This window comes from Scyliorhinus torazame, chromosome 5, assembly GCF_047496885.1.
Source record: "Scyliorhinus torazame isolate Kashiwa2021f chromosome 5, sScyTor2.1, whole genome shotgun sequence".
Classification (NCBI taxonomy): Eukaryota; Metazoa; Chordata; class Chondrichthyes; order Carcharhiniformes; family Scyliorhinidae; genus Scyliorhinus; species Scyliorhinus torazame.
The window spans coordinates 87,755,031-87,774,123 of record NC_092711.1 but is presented as its reverse complement, the minus strand read 5'-3'; the positions used below and the strand labels follow the sequence as shown (position 1 = coordinate 87,774,123).

Here is a 19,093-nt window from a genome sequence, read left to right as displayed (position 1 = left end):
AGGAGATACCAAACCCCACTCGCCTGGAGAGGGGGTAGCGAGATGCACCAGCTCCTCCACCCGAGGCAGGCGGAGCTTGCAGGGGGCAGGATCACCTTGCTGCGGGGCCTCCACCGCTGGAGGGCCCTCAGCAGCGTCAACACCACCCCCCGCGCATCGCCCAGCCCCTGGGACTGTGGTGAGGCTGAAACAGCCTCATGCTCGGGGCCGTACATAGGGTCCCCACTGCCCTCTGGAGCCCGTGTGGTGGTCTCTCCAGGCACCCCAGGATGTTGCGAGGTGGCGGATGTGTCCCAAGGTCAGGCTGCGGCCTTAGAGTTGGTTGGGGCGGGCACAGGGTCAGTACCCGTGATGGGACCAAGTTGTGGATGGGCGCGGTCCAACCGCTGTGCCGTCTTTGGCCTTTTTAGGCCGCTCCTGGTCTAGCGGAGGCTCCTCCGGTGTTGTCAGGGGCCGGCTGTTGGGAAGACGAAGAGGAGATGGGGACAGTGCCAGCCGCAGCCGCCCTGGAGGTGGTGTTGGTGGTGGCCATTAGGGTGGGGCAGTTCCGACGAATATGCCCCAGCCCGCTGCAGGCATGGCACCGCATGCCAGCCACAGACCAGAACACTTTATGGTCCTCCCCTTGGTGGGAAACCACAAAACCTCCCTCTGTGACCTCCTCCCGGGTCAGGCGGACAAAAACCTGACGCCGGAAGTGGTATACATGGCGGAGGGAGAGGTCCCGCAGGCCGAGTGTCAGCGGCTCCACCCCGGACCTGACCTCCCCCAGTAGGTTGAGATGGGGAGGAGAAGCTCGGTGGGGAGGTAGGCCAGGACATTTGAAAGAACCACACGTTCAGCGATGGCCTCCAGTGGATCCGCCGCCACGTGTGTCCCACCCACCGTGAGCTCCCTTTCCAGGACATGGTGGATCGCCTGCTCGGCCCTCAGGAAAATCATGCCCTTGCCGTACATCCTAGAGGCGGCTACAATGGTCGAGTCGCCGAAGCCCCCGGCCATCGCATGAGTGCACGCCTCGATGGGCATGGTGGGGTGGGCATAACATTTGACCCCCAGGTTGCCTCATTAGTAGGTGGAAAGGCGAGAGGGCCGCCCCCGCATTGGTTCTTGGCCGCCCTGCCCCGGCAGAGTGGAGGATGCCCCTGGCCATCCCTGGTACAGCTCGGCGGTGTAACTGAGACCAGGGTAGTAGGGAAAGGGGGGAATGGACGTGGCACCACAACAGCAGATGCCACGAGGGAAGGTGCTGCAGGGCAACAGCAGAACGGGACAGCGTTCTTCAGCCCTGGAGGGGCCTAAAACAATGTCCCAGGCTGCCCCACACCCGCCACAGGTGGTGAATAGGTGGGTGGACGGCGCTCTTCAGCCCTGTGGGACCCAAAACAAAGCCCTTGGTCTTCACGACAGCCCCAGGTGGCCCCACTCCCACCTCAGACAGAGTGGTGGGGGGGGGGGGGTGGTCAGAGGTCAGGGCCTGCAGTCCCAGGTGGTCCCACTCCCACCTCAGACAGAGGGCAGGGCCTGCAGTCCCAGGTGGTCCCATTCCAACCTCAGAGGGGAGGGAGGACAGAGGGTGGGGCAGCAGAAGAGGGGATTGGGGAGGCGGAGGAGTCAGAGACAGAAACAATCAGCGAGTCAGCCTGAGCCTGTGGCTGTTCTCACCGTCTGTCACCGTCACAATGTCCAGGTGATTGACGGCAGGTCTCGACCAATAGGAAGAGGAGGCAGTAGTGGAGGACCGAGTGAGGGCGGCTGGTCCTCCAACCAATCGGAGTGAATGAGGGGCGGGGCCCGCTGTGATTGAAGCATGCGCAGTGTGGGTAATGGCGAAGGAGAAGGAAGTCTTTTTCAGATCGTAAATTGGTAAGAGGCGTTTAACAATATGGAGGGAGCGAGAGATGGAGAGGGTGGGCGGTAACGTTGTGTAAAGCTGTTGTCAGCCGCAAACCGCGGAAAAAAAGTTCCGGGACCCAGTTTGTACCGAGCAGAACTGCAACTCCTTTTGGCTCAGGTTAACGGCCGCCATCTTTATTGGATGTGCATCAGGGCGCATGCGCATTTGTCATCTTTGTCGGGGCGATGTTTCAATGAGTGGGAGGAGCTTGTTCCCCATTGTTCAGAATGGAGACAACTTGTCCATTAAACTGGATTAGTCTTTGAGTCTCAATGTCTTATTGATGATGCAAAGCGGTGACAGAGATGGAAAGAAAAGGAAGCCAATCCTGCTCTCCGGATTTCACCGTCTCATTGGACATCCTGCCCATGTGTTCAAAGCTCTGTGGCTCTGTTCAGTCACATGAAGATGCAGGGCAGAAACTCGCAATCCTGTGTCAACATCACCTTCAAATCAGGGGACTGCTGATGACAAGGGGGTGAGTGTGCATCCTGGATCAGGGAGCAGGAGGGGAGAATGTAGTGGATTTCTTTCCTGGACTGACGGTGATTAATTTTGGAAACTCGTTTTACAGGGGATTAGTAGGGGAGGATTTACACACAGCAAATTCAAACCAGGCGAAATATTTATCTTTCCTGAATTAAATTTCTGGACTGACAATGGTGCCTTTGTAAACTTCTTTCACAGGGGCTTAGAAAGGGATTCGCAGACAGGAAACTCACAACCAATCCTCACATCAAATTCTGACACCACTGTTCGAATTATCAGGACCTGGAGATTATCAACCTTTGTGTGTAAGCATTGAGTTCCAGATTGTATAAAATGACTACCTCCTATCTCCCCTGTAGATCTTGTTCACAACCTTAAATCTGTGTCCCGTCATCCTTTTATAATCTGCTGATGGGAACAGTTTTAAAAAATCTTTTGCCGGGTTTGCATTGTCGTTTCTGGTGCCTGGGTCGATGTCGGATGGTCTGTCTGGTTTCATTTCCTTTTTCTGTGATATTGTAGAGGTTGAATGGGCTTGGACCAGTTCATTTAAGATCCAGAACACAATTGAAGTCCCCTCCAAGAATCAATTGATCTGTGTCCAGGTCTGGGATGGATCCCAACATTTTTTTCACAAATGCTGCAGAATAATAATCTTTATTATTGCCACATTCTTTATTGTTAACACTGCAGAGAAGTTACTGTGAAAATCCCCGAGTCACCTATTCCAGCGCCTGTTCAGGTACACTGAGGGAGAATTCAGAATGTTCAAATTACCTAACAGCACATCTTTTGGAACTGTGGGAGGAAACCAGAACACCCAGAGGAAACCCACGCAGACACGGGGAGAACGTGCAGACTCCGCACAGTGACCCAAGCCGGGAATTGAACCTGGGTCCCTGGCGCTGTGAAGCAACCGTGCTAACCACTGGGCTGCCGTGCTGCCCATCGTCCCAGTAAGGGGCATAGACATTCACCACCAATGTACCTGCCAACGACCCATTGACCACCATGTATCTCCCATTAGTGTCCGCAACAAGCCCAGTGACCGAAAGAGGAATCTGTTTATTGATTAGAATTGCAGCAGCTCGAGCCCTTCGTCAAAGCCTGAGTGAAACTCTTGGCTCACCCCGCTGCCATCTGGTCTGATCTCTATTTTTTTCTTCTATATATTTAGAGTACCCAATTATTTTTTTTTCCAATTAAGGGGCAATTTCACGTGGCCAATACACCTAACCTGCACAGCTTTGGGTTGTGGGGCGAAGCCCATGCAGACATGGGGAGAATGAGCAAACTCCACACAGCCAATGACGCGGGGCCAGGATCGAACCTGGGACCTCAGCGCCATGAGGGAGCAGTGCTAACCACTGTGCCACCCTGGTCTGATCTCTAACCTGCAAGTGAGTCTCCTGCAAGAACACCACACCAGCATTTGGATTCTCTCAGTGAGCAAAAACACTCGACCTCTTCACTGAACCACCCAATCCCCTAACATTCTAGATGACCAGCCGAATCCAGGGTCTCCCACCCCCACTTCCCCATCATGGAGTCAGCCATTTCCATCGTGAGGGACGATCGAGTAAATCTTCAAAAGATACAGGCCAAGGGCCCACACAAGATGGCCGCCACACACGCCCTGAGAGTAAAACAAAAACAGTTCTATAGTCATCACCAGCAAGCTAACCCCTCTCTCCCAACCCCATTTCCTGCCAACGCCCCACATAATACATAAATTGAAACCAAACCCCCCCACCCCCCGCAGGCTCAGACCCAGACAAGACCAGCCAAAACTGGTTCAACAACTGCAGCCCCCATCTCACTCTCATTCACCAGCTTCTGGCGGGGCAACCCCTCTCAGAACAAAAAGAAAAAGAACGATGATATTGCCCACCTCGAGGATAAATCCTCACTGGAATAACTGAGTGAATCCCTATCCACACTCAGAACAGGTGAATGGTCTGCCGCCGGTATGACTATGGTGATCAGTCTCCAGCTCACATAGGGACCTGAATCCCTTCCCATATTTCCATGGTTTCAGCATGCTGCTGGTGTCCTTGTCGCTTTCCACGTTTGACGATCAGTTGAAGTCTTGTCCCAACAGAGAGCACGTATACGGTCTCTCCCCACTCTGAACGGTGAGATATATTTTCAGACTGTGTAACTGGTTAAAGCTCTTTCCACAGTCAGTTCACTGGAACACTCTCACACGAGTCACGTGTGAATCGGGTTTTTTTTTAGTCACACTGATCTTGAAAATCTTTTCCCACTGACAAACATTTCTTCTTCCACATTCACAGGCCAATGATATTCAGGTCCTGATGAATGGAGTGACTCTGTAAAATCTTGATGTGAAGTTTGTTTTGAGTTTCCATCTGTAAATCCTCCCCTTGTAGTATCCTGTAAAAGGCGTTCACAAAAGTCATCACTATAAGGGCAGGTACAGTGGTTCAGTGGTTAGCCGAGGACCCGGGTTTGATCCTGGCCCTGGGCCACTGTCCGTATGGAGTTTGCACATTCTCCCCGTGTCTGTATGGGTCTCACCCCCAAAACCCAAAGATATGCAGGGTAGGTGGATTGGCCACGCTAAATTGCCCCTTAATTGGAAAAAAATAATTGGTTACTCTAAATTTATTTCAAAAAAGGATTGTCTCTTTCCTAATGTTCACAATTAAATGGGTGGATTCCCCAGGAGATGGCAGACATTTCAGGGCAATTAAATTAATAATGGACAGAGATATGTCTAGTGTTGTTACATGGTACAGATTAGATATATTATTTACCGTTCTGTAATAAAGTAAATGTATAATTATTTCTCGTCTTGTAATATAAGACTGCAGCTCCATTATAGATTTCCAGTCATCTCTTCCCTCAGAGGGTTGTTAGTCTTTGGATTTCTCTTCCACAGGGACCAGTTGTATCTGGGGGTCATTGAATATATTGAAGCACAAGTTTGACAGATATGAGGGCAGCATGTGGAGCAGTGGCTAGCACTGGGACTGCGGCGCTGAGGACCCGGGTTCGAATCCCGGCCCTGGGTCACTCTCTGTGTGGAGTTTGCACATTCTCCCCATGTCTGTGTGGGTTTCGCCCCCACAACCCAAAGATGTGCTGGTTAGGTGGATTGGCCACGCTAAATTGCCCCTTCATTCAAAGAAAAATAATTGGCTACTCTAAAAAAAAAATTTTTTTAATAAATAAATAAAGTTTGACAGATATTTTTTGACAATGGAGTTGAGGGTTATGGAAAACAGGTAGGAAAATAGAGAGAAAGCTGAAATGAGGAGGGATCTCTTCACTCGAGGATGTGGTGAAGCTTTGGCATTCTCTACCCCAGAGGAATGTGGAGCCTCAGTCATCAGGTATGTTCAAGACAAATATTGATAGGTTTCTAGATATTGAAGAGATCGAGGGATATGGGGACCGTGTGGGAAAATGGTGCTGAGGTAGATCGGCCAAGGATCTCATTGAATGGTTGAGCAGACTCGGTGGGCCGAATGGCCTACTCTTGCTCCTGTTCTAACAGCTGTGTCCTGGTCAAGAAGCAGTGAGCTGAGCTTGGATCTGTCAATCAAGATGAATGAGCACCTTCAGGAGAATTGGGAGGGTGAGTATTAGATACAGCAGAGTGAGAATGGAGGGAGAGTGTGTGGGATGGAGATTTACAGCTTTTGGAGAACGAGAGAGGAAATAATGCCCCATAGGAACTAGAACCGTCTGTTCTGAATTTCTATCCTCTACTGACAATGATGACTTTTGTAATATGTTTTTAAAGGATATTGGAAGAGGCGGAATTACAGACAGAAATCTCAAACATCACGTCTCGATGTGACAAACTCACTCGATTCCTTCTGATCTGAATATCATTGGGCTCTGAATATCATCGGCGAGAAGGAGAAATGTTTGTCCAATCTGTCGGCTTCGAAAGATTTTAAATGTGAGCGTGACTGGAAAAGCACCGAGACCCACACAACACACCCGAGTGAGAGTGTTCCAGTGAACTGACTGTGGAAAGAGCGTCAACCAGTTACACAGCCTGAAAAAACATCACACCATTCACAGTGAGGAGAGACAGAGCACATGTTCTGTGTGTAGACAAAGTTCCGCTGATTGTCCAATCTGGAGAGACACGAGGAGACCCAGAACATGGAGAAACCGTGGAAATGTGGGGACTGTGGGAAGGGATTCAGATTCCCATCGAGGCTAGAGATTCATCGACGCAGGCACACTGGGGAGAGGCCATTCACCTGCTCTAAGTGTGGGAAGGGATTTATTGATTCATCCATCCTGCAGAGACATCAGCGAGTTCACACTGAGGAGAAGCCGTTCACCTGCTCTCTCTGTGGGAATGGATTCACACAGTTATCCAGTCTGCAGACACACCAGCGAGTTCACACTGGGGAGAGACCATTCACCTGCTCCATCTGTGGTAAGGGATTCACTTCGTTATCCATCCTGCAGACACACCAGCGAATTCACACTGGGGAGAGGCCGTTCACCTGCTCTCAGTGTGGGAAGGGATTCACTTCGTTATCCATCCTGCAGACACACCAGCGACTTCACACTGGGGAAAAGCCATTCACCTGCTCTCAGTGTGGGAAGGGATTTACTTCGTTATCCATCCTGCAGACACACCAGCGACTTCACACTGGGGAAAAGCCATTCACCTGCTCTCAGTGTGGGAAGGGATTCACTTGGTTAGCCAGTCTGCGGAGCCATCAGCGAGTTCACATTGGGGAGACGTCATTCACGTGCTCTCGGTGTGAGGAGAGATTCAGCGATTTATCCAGCCTGCAGACACACCAGCGAATTCACACTGGGGAGAGGCCGTTCACCTGCTCTCAGTGTGGGAAGGGATTTATTGATACATCCATCCTGCAGAGACATCAGCGAGTTCACACTGGGGAGAAGCCATTTACCTGCTCCCTCTGTGGGAATGGATTCACACAGTTATCCAGTCTGCAGTCACACCAGCGAGTTCACACTGGGGAGAGACCATTCACCTGCTCTTAGTGTGGGAAGGGATTACATAGAAACATAAAAAATAGGAGCAGGAAGAGATAATTTGACCCTTTGCACCTGCTCCGCCATTCATTCTGATCATAGTTTATCATCCAACTCCATAGCCGAATCCCGTTTCCCCCTCCATATTCTTTGATCCCCTTCGCCCTCAATGCTATATCTAACTGCTTCTTGAAAACATACAATGTATTGGCCTCAACTATTTCCTGTAGTAACAAATTCCACAGGCTCACCACTCTCTGGTTGAAGAAATTTCTCCTCATCTCTGTCCTAAATGGTCTACCTCGTATCCTCAGACTGCGACCACTGGTTCTGTACACTCCCGCCTTCGGGAAAATCTTTCCTACATCTACCCTATCAAGCCCTGTTAGAATATTATAGGTTTCTATGAGATCCCCCGTTCTCTGAACTCCAGCGAATACAATCCGAACAGATTCAATCTCTCATACGTCAGTCCACAGTCTCACCATCCCAGGAATCAGTCTGATAAACCTTCGCTGCACTCCCTCTAGAGCAAGAACATCCTTCCTCAGATAAGGAGACCAAAATTACACACAATATTCCAGGTACGGCCTCACCAAGGCCCTGTATGGAACAAAGAACAATACAGCACAGGAACAGGCCCTTCGGCCCTCCAAACCTGCGGTGATCACGTGTCCTATCTAGACCAACCGCCTGTATCCTTCTAGAACCCGTCTGTTCATATGGCTATCCAGATAAGTCTTAAAAGTCGCTAACTTGTAAAAACCTTCCCCCGCACATCTCCACTGAACCTTTTCCCCCCTCACCTTGAACTTGTGTCCCCTTGTAATTGTCATTTCCGCCCTGGAAAAAAGCCTCCAACTGTTCACCATATCTATACCCCTGATAATTTTATAAACTTCTATCAGGTCGCCCCTCAACCTCCGTCTCTCTGGGGAACACAATCCCGTTTATTCAATCTCTCCTCATAGCTAATACCCTCCATACCAGGCAACATCCTGGTAAACCTTTTCTGTACTCTCTCCAAAGCCTCCACGTCCTTCTGGTAGTGCGGTGACCAGAATTGGACACAGTATTCCAAATGTGGCCTAACCAACATTCTATGTGAAATGAAATGAAAATCACTTATTGTCACAAGTAGGCTTCAAATAAAGTTACTGTGAAAAGCCCCTAGTCGCCACATTCCGGCACCTGTTCGGGGAGGCTGGTACGGGAATTGAACCGTGCTGCTGGCCTGCCTTGGTTTGCTTTAAAAGCCAGCACTTTAGCCCTGTGCTAAACCAATTCTATGTAATTGTAACACAATGTTCGAGCTTTTATACTCGATACCCCCGTCCTATGAAGGCAAGCATGCTATCTGCTTTCTTCACCACCACCATAAGGGGCTGGTTTAGCTCACTGGGCTAAATTGCTGGCTTTTAAAGCAGACCAAGGCAGGCCAGCAGCACGGTTCAATTCCCGTACCAGCCTCCCCGAACAGGCGCCGGAATGTGGCGACTAGGGGCTTTTCACAGTAACTTCATTGAAGCCTACTCGTGACAATAAGCGATTTTCATTTCATTTTCATTTCCACCTGTGCTGCCACTTTTAAGTATCTGTGGACCTGCACGCCCAGATCTCTCCGCTTGTCTATGCTCCTGATGGTTCTGCCATTTATTTTATAGCTCCCACCTGCACTGGATCTACCAAAATGCATCACCTCGCATTTGTCCGGGTTAAATTCCATCTGCCATTTCTCTGCCCAATTTTGCAGCCTATCTATATCCTGTTGTATTCTCTGACAATCTTCACCACTGTCCGCAACTCCTGCAATCTTAGTATCACCCGCAAACCTGCTAATCAGACCCGCTACGTTTTCTTCCAAGTCATTTATATATATTACAAAGAGCAGAGGTCCCTGAACTGATCCCTGAGGAATCCACTAGTTACAGACCTCCATTTGGAAAAACACCCTTCCACTGCTATCCTCTGTCTACTGTGGGGAAACGAGTTCTGGATCCATCCAGCTAGTTCACCCCTGACCCCATGTGATCTAATCTTTTGCACCAGCCTGCCATGAGGGACCTTATCAAATGCTTTACTGAAGTCCATGTAGACAACATACACAGACCTTCCCTCATGAATCATTTTTGTCACCTCTTCAAATAATTCAATCAAATTAGTGAGACATGACGTCTCTCGTACAAAACCATGCTGTCTGTCACTAATAAGACCATTCATTTCCAAATGTGCATAGATCCTATCTTAGAATAATTCTTTGAGTATAATGAGTACAATTGCAGCAAGATAACCCTGCTCCTGTACTCCAATCCGCTAGCATACCATTTACTTTCTTTACCGCCTGCTGTAGCTGCATGTTTACCTTCAATGGCTGGTATCCGAGGATACCCAGGTCTCATTGCATAGACCCCTCTCCTAATCTATGGCCGTTCAGATAATAGTCTGCCTTCTCACTTTTGATCCCAAAGTGGATAACCTCGCATTTCTACAAATTATATTGCATCTGCCATTCATTTGCCCACTCACTCAACTTGACCAAATCACACTGAAGGATCTCTGCATCCTCCTCGCAGCTCACCCTCCACCTAGCTTTGTGTCATCTGCAAATTTGGAGATATTGCATTTTGTTCCCTCATCTAAATCATTAATATATAGGGTGACACAGTGGTTAGCACAGCTGCCTCGCGGTGCTGAGGACCAGGGTTCAATCCTGCCCCGGGTCACTGTCTGTGTGGAGCCAAGTTCTCCCCCTGTCTCCAGGGGTCTCACCCTCGCAACCCAAAGATGTGCAGGATAGGTCAATTGGCCACACTAAATTGCCCCTTAATTGGAAAATACGAATTGGGTACTTAAAATTTTTTTTTAAAATCATCAATATATCTTGTGAATACTGGGGTCCCAGCAGGGATCCCTGCGGTGCCCCACTAGTCACTGCCTGCCAATTTGAAATAGAGCATTAATTCCTCTTTGTTTCCTGCCTGACAAACAGTTTTCTATCAATGTCAATATACTACCGCTAATCCCCTGTGCTTCAATTTTACACACTAATATATTGTGCGGGACTTTGGTCAAAAGTCATCTGAAAGTCCAAATATACCACATCCATTGGCTCTCCCTCGTTAACTCTACCAGTTACACCCTCAAAGAATTCCAGTAGATTTGTCAAGCATTATTTCCCCTTCATAAATCCATGCTGACTCTGTCTGATCCTGCCACTGATTTGTAAGTGCTTTGCTAAAAAATCTTTGATAATGAATTCTTGATATTTCCCCACTGCTGATGTCAGGCTTACTGGTCTAAAATTCCCTGTTTTCTCTCTAGATCCCTTTTTAAATAGTGGAATTACATACTCCACCCTCCAATCTGCAGGAACTGTTCCAGCGTCTATAGAATCCTGGAAGATGACCACCAATGCATCCACTATTTCTGGAGCCACTTCCTTAACTACTTGTGAATGCAGATTATCAGGCCCTGGGGATTTATCAGCCTTCAATCCCATCAATTTCCCCAACACCATTCCTCTACTAATATTGATCTCCTTCAGTTCCTCCCTCTCACTAAATCATGCGTCCCCAACATTTCTGGTATCTGATTTGTGCCCTCATTTGTGAAGACAGAACCAAATTATGTATTTATTTGCCCAGCAGTTTCTTTGTCCCCTATTATACATTCCCCTGTTTCTGAATGTAAGGAAGATGCATTTATTTTCATCAATCATTTTCTCTTCACATACCTATAGAAACTTCTACAATCAGCCTAATTTCCTGTTTGTGCTAATCCCAACATCACCACTGCAGTTTGGGGGCTATGTACGATGTCCATTATTTTTTTTGTCCCTTGCTGTTTCTCAGTTCGACCCATACAGATTCCACATTGTCGGAGCTAATACCCTTCCTCTCTATTGCATTAATTTCCTCTTTAACCAGCACTGCCACTTCACTGCCTTTTCCTTTTTGTCTGTCCTTCCTAAACACTGAATATATTCAGTTCCCATCCCTGGTCATCCTGCAGCCATGTCTCCATAATCCCCATTATCTCACACCCGTTTACGTCTATTTGCTTGATTAACTCGGTTATGCCGTCTGCAGTCACACCAGGGAGTTAATATTGGGGAGAGGCCGTTCACCTGCTCTCAATGTGTGAAGGGATTTTATTAATTTATCGCAGTTCCTGAGACACCAACAAGTTCACAACTGATTACAGGGATTGGATTCTGCTGTTATTGTTTCTGTTCTCAATTACATCAAGGACTGCAGTTTGTTTATTCTGTTGGCCAATGGGGATGGTCAGAGGGTTTCTTTCTGCTGGACTGGCCGGTCTCACGACTTTGCCTCCAGTGGGCTGAATCTTTCTGAGTCTTCTTGCGAATATCTGGTTTCACATTTCACAAGGATCAAAGAGTGAAAGGGGGTTTGGAGGTTACAAGATGTTTCATTACCATTTCTGTTTGGAAACTCCAAACATCATGCGACATTGCCATGAAATTGGGCTATGTTGTTACATGGTTCTTTTGTTTAATTTATCTTGGTGCTTCTCACAGAAGAAAACTATTAGGGTATGAGGGGCAAGTTGTCTGAGGTGCACTGGAAAAGTACATAAAATAGTATGATGCGAGACAGGCAATCACTAATATTGAAGGAATTATTACAGATTTACACGGGGATTGGTTAGCTCAGTTGGCTGGATGGCTGGTTCGTGCTGAGTGACACCACCAGCACAGGTTAACTTCCCATACCGGCTGAGGTTAGCCATGGTCTGTGTCAGTATTTATGCTCCACATGATCCTCCACCCACCCCTCTATATTTACCCCCCCCCCCCCCCCCCCACCCCCATGAGCATCTCCTTCTATTCCTTTCTCCCTCATGTATGTATCTAGCTTTACGTTCAATGTATTCATGCTGTTCACCTCAACCACTCGCTGTGGTAGCGAGTTTCACATTCTCACCACTCGCTCGATAAAGAGGTTTCTACTGAAATCCCTATTGGATTATTGAATCCCTTCATAATCTTAAAGATTCCATCAGGTCACCCATCAGTCTTCTCTTTTCCAGAAAAAAGTAGCCCCAGCCTTTCCTGAGTGTTAAATGCTCTCAGTTCTGTATATTATGAATCTTTGTTGCACCTTATCCAGCGCCTCTGTTTCCTTTTTCTAAATGGAGATCACCAATGTTGACAGTGCTCCCAGTGTAGTCTGACCCCAGTTGAACAATTCCTCTGCTTTTCAATTCTATCCCTCTGCAATGAAACCCTATATATGGGCCCCATACTTTGGGAAAGATATGAAGTTCTTAGAGAGGGTGTAAAGGACATTAATGAGAATGGCACCAGAGTTGAGGGACTCCAGTTACTTGGAGTGACTGGAGCAGCTGAATTTCTCTCCTGAGATCACAGCATCTGGAGGGTGGGGAATGAGGCCATTCAGCCCTTTGAGACGGTGTTGGCTCTATGGAGCAAGCCAGTCTGTCCATTGCCCATTCTATCACTAAATCCCTGTGGTTTATTTCTCTCAGTGCCTGTCCAATTTCCTATTGAAAGCCGTCATCTCTGCATCTCCTACCCTCATAGGCAGTAGCTTCCAGGTCATTACCACTCGCTTTCCATGTACACCAGGCTCCTGGAGCACAGAGGAGTCTATTTGGCCCATTTGTTCCATGCTAGTATTGTACCATGACCCATTTCATCCCACAGTTCGACTATTTTTTTCAGAATGCACCAAATTCCTTTTTGGATGTTACAGTCCAATGAAATTCTAGCACCATTTATAGACCGTGCATTCCACACTTGATGTGTTTTAGAACAAATAATTGTGGATATGGTGTATCTGGAGATTCACAGAGTATGCAAAATGGTATCAGTGACGTGGTTATTACACAAAATTATGACTCAATCTTTATCAATGATTTTGGTGAGGACACTGAGTGTAATGTATCCTAGTTTGAAGACAATTAGTACAAATGTACTTTTCTATAAAACCTCTCATGACCACTGGACCTCCTAAACTGTTTTAAAGCCAATGGAGTACTTTTGAAACATATTCACTGTTGTAATGTAGGAAGCTGTAAGTACACATGTGTAATCACATTTAGTTTAAAAATTGTTTTTTTCATAGTGTATTCACTGTCATTAGTAACAAGGTCAAGGAAGCCCTTTTATACCTCAAACATGTGGCTTCCTGCAGCCATTTCACCTTCTGTCCCTTTCCGATTTAACTATGTATTGATTTCATAGGAAAAAACAATAAATAAATTAATGATTATTCAGTAGCGAACATTGATTATCATTAGTGACTTGGTATATTAGGTTATATTGCAAAGACTCGATCTTTATTTTAAAAAATAAACAAGATCAACCAAAATGTTTCCAGAAACTGCAGAACTATCAGAATTTGTTTGAAAAAATCAATTCCTTTATAACTTTGGGAAGTTACAAAACATCATATTCTGCCAAGACTATGTGGGCTAGGCAGTGGTGTAATGGTATTGTTACTGGGCTAGTAATCCGGAGACCCAAGTTAATGCTCTGGGGATCTGGGATTGAATCTGCCTATGAAAGATATTGAAATTGAATAAAAGTCTCAAATTAAACGTCTCATGATTGTTGGAAAAACCTGTCTGGGTCACAAATTCCTTTAGGAAATCTGCTCTCCGTACGTGTCCTGGCCTACACGTGACTCCAGATCCACAGCAATGTTGTGATTGACTTGAACGTGCCCTCTGAAATAGCCTCAAAAGACACGCAGTTCAAGTGCAATTGGAATGCCAGTAAATGCTGGTCCAGCCAGTGACCCCCACCTCCCATGAATAAATAAGTTTTAAGAAGACTCTTTTCAATTTGAAGATGAGTAAGAAAATGTCTCTTTGATTGGATTTGATTTATTAATGAGGTACAGTGAAAAGTATTGTTCTACAGTCCAGACAGATAAGTCCAGACATGAAAAAACAAAGTGCGGATCTTGGCAGTTTGCTCAGTTCACAAAAGAATTTAATGGCTTTGTATTTTTTTTTTTATAAATGTTTTATTGAGAATTTTTTCCCAAACAATTTTTCCCCTCTTACAAAGCAAACGCAACAATAACAATACAGAAATTTTAAACAATACACAAGTAACAAAACCCCTTTATCTTTGACCTAAACTAACCCCCCCCCCCCCCGGGTTGCTGCTGCTGGTCATCTGTCTTCCCTCTAACGTTCCCCTAGGTAGTCGAGAAATGGCTGCCACCGCCTGGTGAACCCTTGAGCCGATCCTCTCAGGGCAAACTTTATCTGCTCCAGTTTAATGAACCCCGCCATATCATTTACCCAGGCCTCCAGTCCGGGGGTTTTTTAATGGCTTTGTAGACGCAGATTAACATTTTAGTCAGCATCTGAAACATATCTAATGGTAATGTATGCTCATATAGACAGACACAAACAATACTGTAACTGAATTCGAGGAAATGGCAGAGATTTAACTGAACCACCTTTTTGAAAAATTCGGCCTTCATGACAGGGAAACAGGAAAAGCCACTCAGGGAGATGAGGAAATCCAGGCTCAGTGCGGATTTGCTGTCACCCCTCCTTTCTTATACATGAACGGTATATAGGCTGCAGAATGTTTCACACCAAAACACAGAGGGGTCAAATATAAGCAACACATAATTCTCAATTCGCTTCCATTTAACTATATTTGACTTTGTTCAAATGCTGACAATGGTCAAACTGAACAAAGATTCATGGGATTTGTATTACACAGTGAAAAGCTTTCTTTTCTTGGTCAGTCGTGTTTGCAATTCAATGGTGTATATTTCAGAGTTATTAAGAGTGAAGATTCGAGAGCTATTGAATTCAAAACAAAGTCATATATAACAAATAAATAAATATATTGAATACTGAAACATATTGAGTAAAATTGGTGGAAATTTTCTGTTGGAAGATAAGAATGATGCATTAATGATTTAAAAAATAAAATATTTAGAGTACCCAATTCACTTTTTCCCAGTTAAGGGGCAATTTAGCGTGTCCAATCCACCTACCCTGCACATCTTTGGGTTGTGGGGGCAAAACCCATGCAAACACGGGGAGAATGTGCAAACTCCACAGGACAATGACCTAGAGCCGGGATCGAACCTGGGACCTCGGCGCCGTGAGACAGCAGTGCTAACCACTGTGCTGCCCTGTGATGCATTAATGATTGACCAGAGAGCATTGTTCCGTTGGATATTTGCTGAACAAATGCTAAAGTTCAATATAAGTTCTAAATCTCATAGTCTTACAAGTTGAGACATCTGTTTTAAAGGAACCGCTGTCTTCATGTAATAAGTGACCTGGCCTCCCAGCCGAACCATTGAAAGCTGCAGCAAGACTGCAGTTGAATGTTGCACAGGGCCATTGGGTACTGTGCTGCCAGCTGCTTCTGTGGTGTAGCGGTTATCACATTCACCTAACGTGCGAAAGGTGCCTTGTTCGAAACTGGCAGAAGCATTAAATACTTCCGATTTATGATGTGGAGATGACGGCATTGGACTGGGGTGGGTACAGTAAGAAGTCTTATAACACCAAGTTGAAGTCCAACAGGTTTGTTTCGAATCGCTAGCTTTCGGAGTGCAGCTCCTTCCTCAGGTTAATGAAGAGGTGGATTCCACAAACACATATATAGAAAAATTCAATGATGCGATATAGTTCTTTGAATGCGAGTCTTTGCAGGTAATTAAGTCTTTAAAGGTCCAGACGGTGCGACTGGAGAGAGGGATAATCACAGGTTAAAGAGGTGTGAATAGTCTCAAGCCAAGCCAGTTTGTAGGATTTCGCAAGCCCAGGCCAGATGATGGGGGGTGAATGTAATGCAACATGAATCCAAGATCCCAGTTGAGGCCGTACTCATGTGTGCGAAACGTGGCTATCAGTTTCTGCTCGGCGATTCTACGTTGTCGCGCGTCCTGAAGGCCGCCTTGGAGAACGTTTTCCCGAAGATCAGAGGCTGAATGCCCTTAACTGACGGAAGTGTTCCCTGACTGGAAGGGAACATTCCTGCCAAGCGATTGCCGCGCAATGTCAGTTCATCCATTGTCGCATGGTCTCGCCAATGTACCACGCCTCGGGACATCCTTTCCTGCAGCATATGAGGTAGAAAACATTGGCCGAGTCGCACGAGTATACTGGGTACCTGGTGGGTGGTGATCTCACATGTAATGATGGTATCCATGTCGATCTGGCACATCTTGTAGAGGCAGGGTTGTGTGGTGTCATGGTCGCTGTTCTGAAGGCTGGGTAGTTTGCTGCAAACAATGGTCTGAGGTTGCCCGGTTGTTTGAAGGCAAGTAGTGGGGGTGTCGGGATGCCTTTGGCAAGATGTTCGTCTTCTTCGATGACGTGTTCAAGGCTGTGAAAATGATATCCTAGTTTCTCCGTTCCAGGGAATTCGTCAGACGAATGAAGCTCCAGAAGTTCTTCCACAGACCCCAAGAGACCTACAGCGAACCCAATGAGACAACCAATGAACCGGAACAGCAGACCGAGAGACCTGTGGGACTGGAAGATCCAGCCAGCAGGAAGGGCTGGAAAACCCCACCCATTTGAAACAAACCGATCAGCTGATTCTGCTGCTCCTCTTCCACGAAACCACTCAGTAAAACTGCCTCGAAAGTCCTTTCTTGTCCAAATTCATCTTTCCCCTCTTTTCCTGGTCTCTCCCATCATGCTCCTTCAGAGCTCATCTTGTCTGTGAGACTTACCCTTTGCTCCTTTGACCCTATTCTCACTAAACTGTTGAACATCCAACTTCCACAATCTCCACCTTTCCACGGTATTTCCATGGAGTCAGTGTCTTTGTGCATTTCCTCTTTAGACAATCAAGTGAAGCTTCGTCCTCACACAGAACACGTGTATGTTTCTCCCCTTAGTGAATGGTGTGGTATTTTTTCAGGCTGTAACTGGTTAAAGCTCCTTCCACAGTCAGTTCACTGGAACACTCTCACCCGGGTGTGTGTTGTGTGGGTCTCGGTGCTTTACCAGTGACACTGATGTTTGAAATATTTTCCCACAAACATTTTTCATTCCACATTCATCGTCTGAGGATATTCAGGTCCTGATCAACTGAGTGACACAGTCAGATCTTAATGTGATATTTGGTTTGTATTTCCTGCCTGAAAATCCTCTCCTAATGCCCTGGAAAAGGTATTTTCAAAGGGCACACTATCAGTACGGGATAGAAATTCAGAACAGATAATTCCAGTTTCTGGGGAACATTTTTCTCTCTCTTCTGTCCCCAAAGCTGTAAATCCCCATCCCACACACTCCCTCCTACCTGGGGCTGAAATCCAAATAAAGTATTAGATCATTATTTCTGCATCCTTTTACCAAAGTTCTCATTAGAGGTAAGAATATGCTTTATAAGTCACTTCATTCATGACTTATGACAGATATTAATCTGAATCACCCTGACTGAGCAAACAGAATAACAGATGTTAACCTTGTGTCCAGAACTGACTGTGTGGAGATTAGATGAGCAATCACGAAGGTCGTTTCTCCAAATCTTCCAGGGTTTCCTTCGTTCTTCCTCTCCCACTCGAACTAAGTTACACCGGATATCAAACTCAGGGTCCATTCTGGTTCTCTTTCTGCTGACTAAATAACTTCAATCAAATATGGGGAAGACTGAATCCACTGTTCGTTTCCTGCTCCAACCTTCATTCCTGACATACCGACCCTATCCCTCTCCCTGGCAAAAGTCTGAGACTTCGCCAGTCTCTGTAAACTTTGTTTCACATTTGATCCCAATATGAGCTTCTGACCTCATAGAATCATAGACTTTATAGTGCAGAAGGAGGCCATTCAGTCCATCGAGTCTGCACCGGCCCTTGGAAAGAGAATCCTACCTAAGCTGACATCTCCACCCGATGCCCGTAACCCCACCTAATCTTTTTGGACATTAAGGCAATTTAGCATGGCCAATCCACCTCACCTGCACATCTTTGGACTCATGTCTGTGCTATCACTAAGACTTCCTGTTTCCACCTACGTTACATTATCCGGCCTCTCTCCTGTGTCTGTGCGCCTGGGGCTGAAACCTCGGTCATGCCATCGTAACCCCCCGATTCGACAATTCCATTTCACACCTGGCTGCTCCCCACATTCTACCTCTGTAAAATTAAAGCCATCCAAAAGTCTGCTACCCATGTCTTAATTCACAGCCAGTTCCTTCCCCCTATCACCCCTGTGTCCGAGACTTGCATTCGCTCCCAGTCTATTCCCACCCTTGTTTTCAAACCCCTCCATGGCCTCATCTCTCCCTGTCTCTGTCATCTCCTCCAGCCCCACAAACCCCTGAGATATCTGCACAGCTCTGATCCTGGACTCTTGCACACCCCCGATTCTAATTACTCCGCCATGGTTTTAAGTTCCTTCGGACCCAAGAACTGAATTCCCTCCCTAAACCTCCCCGTCTCCACCTCACTTACCTTATTTATAACTCTCTTTAAAACTCACCTCTTTGACCAAATTTTTGGTCACCTGTCCTGATATCTCCTTTTGTGTCTGACTTTGTTTTATAATGTTCCTGTGTAGTTGACTGGGATGATTTATGATGTTAAAGGTGTTATATAAATAGAAGTTGTTGTTGTTGACTGTAACCCTGACCTCCTGTTTTACAATAACCCATTGGTTTCACAACAAACTCTATCTCTGATTTATTTCCCCCTGCGGGTTTGCAGCCTCTATAAAAACTGTGGC

The 19,093-nt window shown here is 46.5% G+C and overlaps 1 protein-coding gene and 1 long non-coding RNA gene across 2 annotated transcripts in view; both read left to right on the top strand.

Annotated features, from left to right (window-relative positions):
- The window catches only part of LOC140418814 (uncharacterized), a 37,696-nt gene that overhangs the window by 9,203 nt on the left and 9,400 nt on the right, over positions 1-19,093 (top strand). The gene's annotated exons all lie outside the window — the stretch shown is intronic.
- On the top strand, positions 1,803-19,037 carry LOC140418813 (uncharacterized). The gene is made up of 4 exons (XR_011945351.1): positions 1,803-1,866; positions 2,585-2,691; positions 6,159-6,812; positions 16,780-19,037. It is a non-coding gene; the product is annotated as an uncharacterized lncRNA (long non-coding RNA).